The sequence below is a fragment of the Elgaria multicarinata genome, chromosome 21, assembly GCF_023053635.1.
Source record: "Elgaria multicarinata webbii isolate HBS135686 ecotype San Diego chromosome 21, rElgMul1.1.pri, whole genome shotgun sequence".
Lineage (NCBI taxonomy): Eukaryota > Metazoa > Chordata > Lepidosauria > Squamata > Anguidae > Elgaria > Elgaria multicarinata.
The window spans coordinates 440,262-453,771 of record NC_086191.1 but is presented as its reverse complement, the minus strand read 5'-3'; the positions used below and the strand labels follow the sequence as shown (position 1 = coordinate 453,771).

At 43.8% G+C, this 13,510-nt stretch overlaps 1 protein-coding gene across 3 annotated transcripts in view; it reads left to right on the top strand.

Moving 5' to 3' along the window:
• PC (pyruvate carboxylase) overlaps window positions 1-13,510 on the top strand; it is a 333,949-nt gene that overhangs the window by 9,757 nt on the left and 310,682 nt on the right. Inside the window, exon 2 of one of the 3 annotated variants that reach the window (XM_063146127.1) lies at window positions 3,229-3,331. The exons of 1 other annotated variant lie outside the window; for it this stretch is intronic. The gene's annotated coding sequence lies outside the window, so the exon portion shown is untranslated. Of the gene's footprint in view, window positions 1-3,228; window positions 3,355-13,510 lie in introns of those variants that run through there. One more of the 3 variants, XM_063146128.1, reaches the window with a different exon arrangement.

The following is a 13,510-nucleotide window of genomic DNA, read 5'->3' as shown; positions in this document are numbered from 1 at the left end:
TACATTTTTGTAAGCCACCCTGTAATGACATTGTGATGGTAATGAAAGGCTGGATTCTGAATTTTCTGAATAGATATGTGCAGGGGCTTCTATTAGTATTATCATTATCATCATTATTAATAATAACAATATAGAGGAACATTCAGTCTGAAGAGGCACAACTGCTCAGCCAGCAGCCAGCCTTGCTGTCTCCAGTGCTGGAATGAGCCCTGATCACTTCTTGCCCTGCCCTGCTGCGTCTTTTGGAGTCGAGTCTGCCATAGATGCCAGCCAGCGCAAAGCGGACGTGCCCAAATACAGCAACTCAACAATAGGCAGTAGTGTTGTGTGTTTGTGTGAGAATGTGTGCGTGCGTGTGTGTTTGTTGTATGGCTCCTCCTGATCTTTGAGTGTCTCCCTATCCAGGTTGTTGTACATAGTGACCTGGTTTCCACATAATGTAAACCATTGTTTATCTTAACCATGGGTTGTTTAATTCTGGGTTTTCGAGCTGTGTGAATGTAGCCTTGCTAACAAACCATATTTGTTAATCCCCAATAATTCAGAAAGAGACGTGGTTCACATGTAATGCCAATTCCTGGGTTAAACAACCAAGGGATTGGCATAGAGTGAGCAAGAAAACACGCTGCTTCCTACCCACTCGCCAAAACAACCCAGGAGCGCCCTGTTCCTGTGTTGCTGTCATGATGTGTGAACCTGGCACTCTGGGTTGTTTAGGATTAAACAACTCAGCTTGCATCCATAGTTTGGGTTCATACTTGGGGGGGGTGTTAATGGATATTCCTGGGTTGTTTTAGAAAGCAGAAGTGGGCAAGCAGGCAGGAGCCAGCATGCTCCCTCACATGCATGCAGTCACAAACAACATGGCTTGTTAACAAACTAGGGCAAAGAGTTTTGCGAAGTTCAGTCTGGAGAAGAGACTGAGGGGAGACAAGTTAGCAGGTTCATAAAAGGGTGCCACACGGACAGTCAAGAGTTATTTTCCATGGCCACAGAAATTAGGATTATTTAATGGTTATAAATTACAGCTACCTAGATTCTGATTAAGTATATAAAGAAAAACTTCCTGACAGTAAGATCTGTACAACAGTGGAACAGTCTGCCTACAGAGGTTGTGAGTTCTCCATCTCTGGAGGTTTTTAAGAAGAAGAAGCTGGACAGCTACCTCTTAGGGATAATAACAACAACAACAATAATAATAATAATAATAAATTTCTTACCCGCCTCTCCGATTGGATCGCGGCCAGGAACAACAGCAAGCATAAAATACAGATTAAAAACATAATAAACACTGTTAAAAACATCCTAAAAGCATACTAAAAGTATCCTAAAATTCTACTGGACAGGCCTGCCGAAAGAGATCAGTCTTGATCGCTTTCTTGAATGCTAAAAGACTATCAAGCTGACAGGTCTCCTCCAGCAAGCTATTCCACAGTCATAGAATCATAGAATCATAGAAAGCAGAGTTGGAAGGGGCCTACAAGGCCATCAAGTCCAACCCCCTGCTCAATGCAGGAATCCACCCTAAAGCATCCCTGACAGATGCTTGTCCAGCTGCCTCTTGAATGCCTCTAGTGTGGGAGAGCACACAACCTCCCTAGGGAAATGATTCCATTGTCGTACTGCTCTAACAGTCAGGAAGTTTTTCCTGATGTCCAGCTGGAATCTGGCTTCCTTTAACTTGAGCCCGTTATTCCGTGTCCTGCACTCTGGGTTATGATCAAGAAGAGATCCTGGCCCTCCTCTGTGTGACAACCTTTTAAGTATTTGAAGAGTGCTATCATGTCTCCCCTCAATCTTCTCTTCTCCAGGCTAAACATGCCCAGTTGTTTCAGTCTCTCTTCATAGGGCTTTGTTTCCAGACCCTTGATCATCCTGGTTGCCCTCCTCTGAACACGCTCCAGCTTGTCTGCGTCCTTCTTGAATTGTGGAGCCCAGAACTGGATGCAATACTCTAGATGAGGCCTAACCAGGGCCAAATAGAGAGGAACCAGTACCTCACGTGATTTGGAAGCTATACTTCTATTAATGCAGCCAAAAAAATCATTTGCTTTTCTTGCAGCCATATCGCACTGTTGGCTCATATTCAGCTTGCAGTCTACAACAATTCCAAGATCCTTCTCGTTTGTAGTATTGCTGAGCCAAGTATCCCCCATCTTGTAACTGTGCCTTTGGTTTCTATTTCCTAAATGTAGAACTTGGCATTTATCCCTATTAAATTTCATCCTGTTGTTTTCAGCCCAGCACTCCAGCCTATCAAGATCACTTTGAAGTTTGTTTCTGTCTTCCAGGGTATTAGCTATCCCACCCAATTTGGTGTCATCTGCAGATTTGATCAGCGTTCCCTGCACCTCCTCGTCCAAATCATTAATAAAAATGTTGAAGAGCACTGGGCCCAGGACTGAGCCCTGCGGTCTGGGAGCAGCAGAAGAGAAGGTCCTCTGGGTAATGGTTGTCAGCCTAGTCTTTGCTGACAGAAGTAGATTCTTCCCAGAGGACCTGAGTGTGCAGGGCGGATTGTATGGGAGAAGGTGATCCCATAGGTAGCCTGGACCCAAACCATTTAGGGCTTTAAAGGTAATGACCAACACTTTATACTTCGTCTGGAAACTAATTCCTGCACATTGGGTTGAACTAGATGATCCTTGTGGTCCCTTTCAACTGAGAGTTTCAGCTTTTGGGCGGTATAAAAATGCAATAAATGAAATGAATTCTATGATTTCTGCGAATCCATGGTTTCTTGTTGGGTTGTGAACTCTGGATTTAGACCATGGGTTGGAATTCAGCTCCTGGGCTAAATAAGCCTCCCCGCAGCATCTTCTGTTCCAAGGCCTTTCTCAGCCCTGCTTCCTCAGCTTCTATAGTGGCTGCTGCGGCTGCTGCTGGGGATTGAACCTGGGACCTTCTGCATGCAGAGCAGAGGCTGTGCCACAGAGTCTTCCCCTACGATCAGGCGCTCACTCTCAAAGTAGCGTTGGTTCTTCAAAATACCGAGTCAAGTAACTCCACTGCAAACTTCATTTGCTCTTGTTTGAGTCCCCTTTGAGAATCTTGCCTTGTCAATACTATCAGAGAGTCTCATGGCACATTGGGGACTTGCAGAAAAGGAGAAAACTTTGTTTTCAAAGCTAAATGCTTTCGGAGAATTGATGTATTCTTTTTTAAAAATTGATTCTGAACCAAGTTTCAAGGGTGCCCTTGTAATTTTTTTCTTCCTCATCTGCACAGGTCTTTGCTCCTTTGAAAGTGTAACTTTGGGTTGGTGTGTGAAGAGCATCAGGAATCGAACCAGTTAGGCCAAATGCGCTAGAGGAAGACAGTTGCCTTGAAGGTACATCCCCTGTTCTGCTAAATGTATGTAACACGCTGACGTGGGGTGGGTCAGTCTGATTACCTCCCATACTCCATCACGAGCTTGGTAGGTGTGGATACAGATTTCGTTATTTATTTTCCCTCAGTCGTTAGAGGGGCTGCAGGGGAAGAAGTAAGTTTTTTCTCTTAAACTGTTGTGGAGTTTTAGAAGCAAGTGTGTCATTTTGAGAGAGAGAAAGTGGCAAAATGTTTTCTTTTTCTTGTGGAATGGTAGGTTTAAAGCTACTCTTAAAGAATCTTAGGTGGGATGTACCTTGGCTCTCCCACATTAGAGGCATTCAAGAGGCAGCTGGACAACCATCTGTCAGGAATGCTTTAAGGTGGATTCTTGCAATTGAGCAGGAGGTTGGACTTGATGGCCTTAGAGGCCCCTTCCAACTCTACTATTCTATGATTCTATGTTATTTGTCCAACCGCCGCAAATAGAAGAACGGTGAACTAGAAAGCTTTTTTTAAAAAAAGATCCATGACTTTAATAAAGCAAATATCTGATCAAAAGGGGTTAAGAGTAAATATATGTGTGGATGGTTGTGTCTCCTGCAAGGCCATTTCAACCCACCCCTCCCCCTGGCTCCCCTTCTGACCCAGAGCATGTTGGAAGAGCTTCTCCCCGGCAGGCATGATGTGGCTTTGGGCTCATGGGTGGCTGGGTGAATGGGGCAGCTTTAATTTCCATCTTCAGATCCATTCCAGAGTATTAATAGGGAAGCCTCTTTAAGCCGGGGATTCATTAACTAGCATGGAGTTAAGTGTTGCTGGGCGAAACGGAGACAGGTGGCAATCTCATGTCGCGGAGAAGGGAACACTTTAATAATCACCACGCTGTAGGAAGCCCTCCATTTGCTGAGGCTGCTGGAAATAGGAGAGGTAGGTTGGCATCTGCCTCCCCCAAGGCCAGAGTTCTTGGATTCCCTTTCCCTATTAGATGGCAGGAGTCCCAGATTGGGATGGTGGGAGGGGGCGTTTGCTCTTTCCTAGATGGACTAGCATGCAACTTGGTTCCCTCTTGCTCTCTTCTGAGTTTAGGCTTTAGAATTTCTGTAAACCACCCAGAGAGCTCTGGCTATGGGGGCGGTATATAAGTGTAATAAATAAATAAATAAATAAATAAATGAATAATACTAGAGCCAGGCTCTGCAGCCCAAGATTTCTGCAGTTTCCACTGTACAGGTCCAGAGCCTGGAATGTGGCTCTGTTGTTTGGCTGCCTCTCGGCTTTAACTTGGTGGTGGTGGTGGAACTATTCCATTCCTTGTGGTTTTGTGGAGCAAAACTTCCTAGGGCTGGAGGAAGTGGCGGTGGGATGGCGTGGTTGGTTCCCTGGCCCTGTTTGGTTCTTCTCATCCTTCCCCCAAGTCTCATAATCCTGAGGATTAAAAGAATGGAGTTAACGCCTGCAGAATCCTGAGAGCCGGGTGGAGGGTGGGGATGCTGACTGGCGCTTGCTGGGGGCAGTGCGACTGCAGTCTTTTTGGCTCCTGTTTCCCAAGTGGTGCAAATGTCACACACACACACACACACACCCCTGCCAGATCCCTTCCCTTTCTGTTGGTTTGGCACCATTGTCCCTCTCTCCACTCCCTCTGTTCTTCTCCTCCCAAGCATTGATTGTCAGTTCCTTGGGGCGGGGGCCTGTTGGTCTTATGTTACTCTGTAAAGTGCCCTGCGCAGAGATGACATTCTCCAAAACATAAGTCAGTCGGTCAAACAATGTGAACTGATGCAGATAGTAGGATGTATTGGCAGAAGTCTAAATTTGTGTGTTCTTAAAGAACAATGCTAGAGACAATTCTTTAATGGCAGAGAACAAAAATATGAATTAGTTTATTCTTAGAACAAAAAAGAAACCTTAATAGATAGGCTGAAGTGCTCAATTCCTACTTTGCCTCAGTCTTCTCCCAAAAGCGGGTTGCTGACCCCCCTGGAAAAAATGAAGCACAAGTTGAGGGGGCAGGATTGCAGTTTGAGATTGATAAACATATGGTCAATGAACACCTAATTTTTTGAATGAGTTCAAATCTCCAGGGCCCAATGAACTGCAACCTAGAGTAATAAAGGATCTAGCAGACGAACTCTCAGAACCTTTGTCTACTATCTTTGCAAAGTCATGGAAAATGGGTGAGGTGCTGGACGATTGGAGGAGGGCTGACGTCCCTATCTTCAAAAAGGGCAAAAAGGAGGAACCTGGGAACTACAGACGAGTCAGTCTGACATCCATCTCTGGGAAAATTTTGGAGCAGATTATAAAGAAGTCAATCTGTAAGCAACTTGAAAACAATGCAGTGATTACTAGAAGCCAACATGGATTTGTCAAGAACAAATCCTGTCAGACTAATTTGATCTCATTTTTTGATCAGGCAACCTCCCTTGTGGACTGTGGGAATGCTGTGGACATCATATATCTTGACTTCAGCAAAGCTTTTGACAAAGTGCCCCATGACGTTCTGATTAACAAACTAGCTAAAAGTGAGCTAGATGGAACAACTATTAGGTGGATCCACAGTTGGCTACAGAATCGGACTCAAAGAGTGCTTATCAACGGTACCTTCTCAAACTGGCGGGAGGCAACGAGTGGGGTGCCGCAGGGCTCAGTCCTGGGCCCAGTGCTCTTCACCACTTTTATTAATGATTTGGGCGAGGAGGTGCAGGGAATGCTTATCAGGTTTGCAAATGACACAAAATTGGGTGGGATAGCAAATACCCTGGAAGACATTTACACCCTACTTTCTTTCTTCCGGGTGGCAATTCTGTGAGTGTCCAGGTTTAGTTCTGAGCTAGAGATTCAATCTCTTCCTCTGTAGCTTTGCTCCATCGTTCCCTTTCTGCTGCTGGCATCTTTGCTACATCTTCCTATGTCAGGGGCTCTGGTATAGCCTCAGCCTTGGCAAGTTATGAGAGTCGCTTGGGTGGATTTCCCTTCTTTGACCTGATTGAATATCTGACACTTGACTCAGTATTTCCTTCTTCTGTTAGTCTCAGATCCACTACTAATTGTTGTGAATTTTCATTTTCCTTCATTGATGAGCTCACTTCAGCATTTAGTACTTCTTTTGTATTTGATTTCTTGCTTTCATCAATATATACAGCCTAACCAGGGCCGAATAGAGAGGAACCAGTATCTCACGTGATTTGGAAGCTATACTTCTATTAATGCAGCCCAAAATAGCATTGGCCTTTCTTGCAGCCATATCACACTGTTGGCTCATATTCAGCTTGCAATCTACAACAATTCCAAGATCCTTCTCGTTTGTAGTATTGCTGAGCCAAGTATCCCCCATCTTATAACTGTGCCTTTGGCTTCTATTTCCTAAATGTAGAACTTGGCATTTATCCCTATTAAATTTCATCCTGTTGTTTTCAGCCCAGCACTCCAGCCTATCAAGATCACTTTGAAGTTTGTTTCTGTCTTCCAGGGTATTTGCTATCCCACCCAATTTGGTGTCATCTGCAAATTTGATCAGCATTCCCTGCACCTCCTCGTCCAAATCATTAATAAAAATGTTGAAGAGCACTGGGCCCAGGACTGAGCCCTGCGGTACCCCACTCGTTGCCTCTCCCCAGTTTGAGAAGGTTCCATTGATAAGTACTCTTTGAGTCCGATTCTGTAGCCAACTGTGAATCCACCTAATAGTTGTTCCATCTAGCCCACTTTTAGCTAGTTTGTTAATCAGAATGTCATGTGGTACTTTGTCAAAAGCTTTGCTGAAGTCAAGGTATATGACACCCACAGCATTCCCACGGTCCAGAAGGGAGGTTGCCCAATCAAAAAATGAGATCAAATTTGTCTGACAGGACTTGTTCTTGACAAATCCATGTTGGCTTCTAGTGATCACCACATTGATTTCAAGGTGTTTACAGATTGACTTCTTTATAATCTGCTCCAGAATTTCCCCATAGATGGATGTCAGACTGACTGGTCTGTATTTCCCAGGTTCCTCCTTTTTGCCCTTTTTGAAGATAGGGACAACGTTAGCCCTCCTCCAGTCGTCCGGCACCACACCCGTCTTCCATGATTTTGCAAAGATAATAGACAAAGGTTCTGAGAGTTCTTCCGCTAGCTCCTTCATTACTCTAGGATGCAGTTCATCGGGCCCTGGAGATTTGAACTTATTCAAGGAAATTAGGTGTTCTTTGAACATTTGTTTATCAATCTCAAACTGCAATCCTGCCCCCTCAACTTCTGCTTCACTTTTCCCAGGGGAGTCATAGACCCTCTTTTGGGAGAAGACTGAGGCAAAGTAGGAATTGAGCACTTCAGCCTTTTCTTTGTCATCTGTTATCAATTGGCCATCCTCATTAAGCAGTTGAACCACCATTTCTTTCCTCTTTCTTTTACTACTCACATATCTGAAGAAAGCCTTTTTATTGCTTTTAGCATCCCTCGCTAATCTCAGCTCATTCACAGCTTTAGCCTTCCTGACGCCATTTTGGCACTTCTGCGCCACTTGTCTGTACTCTTCTTTTGTAGCCTGGCCTTCCTTCCACTTCCTATATGTATCCCTTTTTGTTTTCAGGTCATCTCTAAGCTTTTTGTGGAGCCACATTGGTTTCCTCTGTTGTCTTCTATCTTTTCTCCTTGTTGGAATTGTTTGTAACTGTGCCTTTAACATTTCCTTTTTTAAATACTCCCACCCATCCTGCACTCCTTTTCTCATTAGGCTCATTTGCCATGGGACCTTACTTATCATAGTTCTGAGTTTATTAAAATCAGCTTTCCTAAAATCCAGAGTACGTGTATGGCTACACTCAACTTTTGTCTCCTTCATCATCAAGAATTCAAGTATGACGTGTTCACTTTCCCCCAGAGTTCCCTATCCACTAAGTCATCCCTATTGGTCAATATCAAGTCATGGATTGCTGATCCTCTAGTTCCTTCCTCCACTTTCTGCAGGAGAAAGTTATCACCCACACATGTCAGAAATTTCTTGGAAGGGCTGCTTTTGGCAGTATTGGTCTCCCAACAGATATCAGGGTAATTGAAGTCCCCCATCACTACTACATCACACTTCCTTGAAACACCGGCAATTTGTTTCTCAAAAGTTTCGTCCTCATCTTCTCCTTGATTGGGTGGTTGGTAGTACACTCCGATTATCATATTCTTTTTATTCCTTGCCCCATTTATTTTATTCCTGATGCTCTCGATGGGGCTCCCAGTCTGATCTGCCTGTATTTCTGTGCAGGGATAGGTATTTTTAACATATAGTGCAACTCCACCTCCCTTTCTAATTCTTCTGTTCTTTTTGAACAAGTTATATCCTTCAATTGCTATATTCCAGTCATCGGAGTCATCCCACCAAGTTTCAGTTATACCTATCAAGTCGTATTTGCCTTCATGTAATAAGAGTTCAAGTTCGTTCTGTTTGTTTCCCATGCTCTGGGCATTAGTATATAGACATCGAAGACCATGTGTTTTATAGTCTGGCTTTGTTCCTACATTGTTGCAGACACTATTTTGGGGCACTATTGGAGCTGTTCTCTGTACTATGGTGCCTTGGCCTTCATCCATTGTTGCGTTGAAATTCACGTCTCCCGCCCCCATAAGATTCAGTTTAAAGCCCTCCTGATCAAGTTCTTCATGCTGTGGCCAAACACATTCTTTCCAGCCCTTGTGAGGTGCAACCCATCCCTTGCCAGCAGTCCATGTTCCAAGTAGCGTAGCCCGTGATCCCAGAATCCCAAACTCTCACGTCGGCACCACCTTCGTAGCCAGTCGTTTGCCAGTCTTTGCTGATTGTACATTTGCCCCCTTTAAATTTCGCACTAAAACATTTCTGTGCTAGGATATGTACTGATGGAAGGCTGTTCTTCATCTCTGGAACATGTAAGCCATTTTTCACTTGCACTTCCGTAGTGCCGCCTGCTGGTGTTTTACAGTGTAGAACACCTGTCCCTCTACCTTTTGCTTTTAAAGCTCTCCCATCAGGAAGATAAACAATGCTGTTATTGTTATTCAGTTCTGTAAAGAATTCTCTGCAATTGGTCATATAATAGGTTGCTCCCGAATCAATGTACCACTCAGAGTTTGAGTTATTCAGCGTGACTTTAAAACATGCATGCTGTGGATTCTTTTGTACTTTGCCTTTCTTTGAAAAACTTTCTCTGCGTTTTCCTCTGTAGCTTTTGGAATGTTGCCTTTTCTGAACAAAGCGCTTGTTGCAATGCTTTTTAAAATGACTAGGACTTGCACAGATAAAACCATTTGTATTTTTATTGTCTTTCTCTCTGTAAGCTGACTACATTGGTGACACAGGCTGATTTTCACACTTTGTTTCACTTTCTTTTTTTTCTTAAACTTTTTTATTGTGGATATCAACAAACAGAACAGAAAATACATTGTGAAAACGGAAAAAACCCATACATTGTGTATATAGAATTATTTCCACTGTATGTACTGTTCAAAAAAAGAAAAAGGGAGAGAGTTATACAAAGGTTTCAAGAAAAGCAGACCAGATATCCATATATTTATCCACTTGTAAGTTAGATAACACTCATTATATAACACTCATTCAAAAGTTGATAATGTTATTAGGTCCTTGATCCATTGCATTATGGGAAGTGTGAATTTGTCCTTCCAATGTGATAATATAAGTCTTTTGGCTGTCATAAGGGCTCTGAAGATCCATCTGTGCCGACCATGTGTTAACTTCCAAGAAGCCGGTAGGAAATTTAGGAGGAGATGCACATTATTCCATATTATAGCTTGTTTCAGTACAAAGTTCATCCTTATTATAACCTCCTCCCCAAAGGGGGCAACTACTGGGCATTGCCAAAACATATGAGTTAAAATTAAAGTTAAAGTTAGATGCCGTCGTTATAACAGAAGCTGAAGTGTCCAGCAACTCCGTGAGTAGGATTACACTGGATCAGTTTCAGTTGGTGAGTACTGATGATCTGGACAAGCTGCTTGGACGAGTATGGAGGACAACTTGTCCTCTTGATCCCTGTCCTTCTTGGCTGGTCGCCCAGGGAGGAGATGCAACATATTATTAATGCATCTCTCAGGGAGGGGAGTTTTCCACCATGTTTAAAAGAAGCAGTGGTACGGCCGCTTCTAAAAAAGCCCTCATTGGACCTTAATAATTACAGACCGGTATCAAATCTTCCAATTTTGGGCAAGGTGATTGAGAGGGCCGTTGCCTTCCAACTCCAAGCAGTCTTGGATGATACAGATTTTCTAGACCTATTTCAAACCAGCTTTAGGGCAGGATACGGAGTTGAGACCGCTATGGTCGCCTTAGTGGATGATCCCCGCATGAGTATTGACGGGGGAGTGTCTCTCTGCTGGTCCTTTTGGACCTCTCAGCGGCTTTCAATACCATCGACATGGTATCCTTCTGGAATGCCTGAGGGGTTTGGGAATCGGGGGCACTGTGCTCCAGTGGTTCCGGTCCTATCTCTCAGGTAGATTCCAGATGGTGATGCTGGGGGATAGTTGCTCCTCAAAAAGGAGCTGTTGTATGGCGTACCACAAGGTGCCATCCTATCCCCAATGCTGTTTAACATCTACATGAAATTGCTGGGAGAGATCATCCGGAGGCATGGGGCGGGGTGCTATCAGCATGCTGATGACACCCAAATATATTTCTCTATGCCTTCAATAACAGCATCAGCTAAGGCTAGTGTGTATCCTCTGAATGAATGCTTGGAGGTAGTAATGGGCTGGATGACGAAAAACAAACTGAAGCTGAATCCAGACAAAGAGGTACTTGCTGTCAAGGGCTCTGACCTAGGTTTGGAGGTGTGTCAACCAGTTCTGGATGGGGCTACACTCCCCCTGAAAGACTGTGTTTGCAGTTTGGGGGTGCTCCTGGATCCGTTGCTCCAAATGACAGCCCAGATAGATGCGACGGCCAGGAGTGCCTACTATCACCTTCGGCTGATATGCCAGCTGCGCCCCTTCTTAGAGTCAGAAGACCTAAAGACAGTAGTGCCCGTGCTGATAACCTCAAGGCTTGACTTCTGCAATGCGCTCTACACAGGGCTACCACTGTACCTAGTTCGGAAACTTCAACTAGATCAAAATATGGCAGCCAGGTTGGTCACCGGTACATCTAGGGGTGAGCATATTACCCCAACATTAAAATCACTCCACTGGCTGCCAATTAGTTTCCGGGCAAAGTACAAAGTGTTGGTCATCACCTTTAAAGCCCTAAATGGTTTGGGTCCAGGTTACCTGCGGGATCGCCTTCTCCCATATAGTCCGCCCCGCACACTCAGGTCCTCTGGGGTGAACTTACTTCAGTCAGCTTAAACTAGGCTGACATCAGTTTCCCAGAGGACCTTTTCTTCTGTCGCCCCCAGATTGTGGAATGGCCTTCGGAGCCAGCCTCTTCTACTAAGAAGGCACCAGATACACTATGAAAACCCAGTGCTAACTGTGAAAGTAGTGAAAATCCCAGGTGCACCAAAAAGCAGGAGATGCCTATAACACCTTGGGGGTATACTGAATCCGGACCAAACCTCATAGCCTGCTTCCTCTGCACCGCTGGCTTGATCACTTTAACATATTCCTAAACAATAATCTGGCAAAGAGCAGCAGTTCTTTCGGCTGCTCTTGCTGCACAGCTCTGTAGCCAGACAAAATAACCCACTGTGACCACTGCATGACACGATAACTCACGACGGATTGAATAACTCATTCTGCAAACTGTGGGTTATCAGAGTGGATTATTTTGGCCAAATAAGCTATCATGGGTTAAAAAAAACTCCCACCAGATGACATTATAACCCATGATGGCTTAATTAAACCATCATGTCTTAATTAAGCCATCATGGTTATCGTGAGGTCTGAACCAAGTTTCTCTGTCGTGTTCATGGCTGCCATGAGAACCAGCAGCAGTAGTAGTTGTTTTTAAAGGGAATGCTGCATCTTTTCATTCAGATAAAAGCCCTTTCATCTGGCACAAATGTGGCCAGCCCAGGGGCATATCTGATATTGGCCTCCTATGGAGCTTTAGCGGCATTTCAGAGTCCTTGGCAGTGCGCCACTCTTGGATCAGGTTTTGTGCATTTTTAAGCTGAAGAGCAAAAGGTCAAATGCTGACCCCTGTCTCAGAGGGAAAGAGGAGCTTGAAGTGCTGGTAAACAGAAGAATGAAGTAATAAACCCCACCCGTCTTGTACTCTGTCAAAGGCACATTCCTAATCTATTTTGGAGAGTTGTCAATAATAATAAAATTATTTCTTACGTGCCCCTCCATTCTGATCAAGGTAGGGAACAACAGTAAATATAAAATACATAAAACTGAATTAAAACATAATATACATTGTTAAAACATCTTAAAATCATTTTAAAAATTCCTGAAATTACACTGGATAGGCCTGCTGGAAAGTCTTGTTTAGGTGTTCCTGCGTAGGGAGGTGATAGGGGCTGTGCCTGCTGGCTGTGCCCACTTCCTCCAGGCACTTGGGTGGACTGCTTTAGTGGAGCCCACATGCATCTGTTCCTGTGCGCACAATCTGTTCTGGCCAGGGCCAGGCCTCACTAGCCTGGTTAGCCCTGCTGTGTGTTCATTTCTTCTCCAATGGGCACCTAATGGACAAGGCTTTTGTTACCACCCTCTGGGAGTAGAGATGTAAAATTTCCGAAAATTTTGAAGCCATGGAAAAAAACTAGGGGTTTTTTTCTGTTTTTTTGGGGAAAAAACAATTTTTTTTGGAAAAATTGAAATAATGCAATATTAGCACTTTTTACAGATTGAAAATCACTTTGTTACTTTAGGAACATAAAATGTAATTATGTCCAAGTTGGTTTGGCATAAAATTATTACATTTGGTATATTAAAAGTAGTGTATTCAAACAATTATTACAAAATTAATTTACTTGGTTTTTTTGGTAACAAATGGAGCTGCAAGCTCCTGAACTGTTAGGAACACCTGAACTGTAAGGAACCTCTTTGGTTCTGCCAGTTTATGAGGAGCAGGCAAAAAACAATTTTAAAAAACAACAACTGAAGAAACCACCAACATTAGTAACAAAGAAAATTATTTATGTCTCCGCTAGTCCTCCAGTGTCAAGACATAAAGCCCCTATTCCCATAAAAAGAACTGAGAAAGAGTCAATGAATAGGGAAGGTATGGAATTTAATCAGACTCATTTTCTGACCTATAGCTATCAGTATTAGTTTCAGTCTCTGCTTC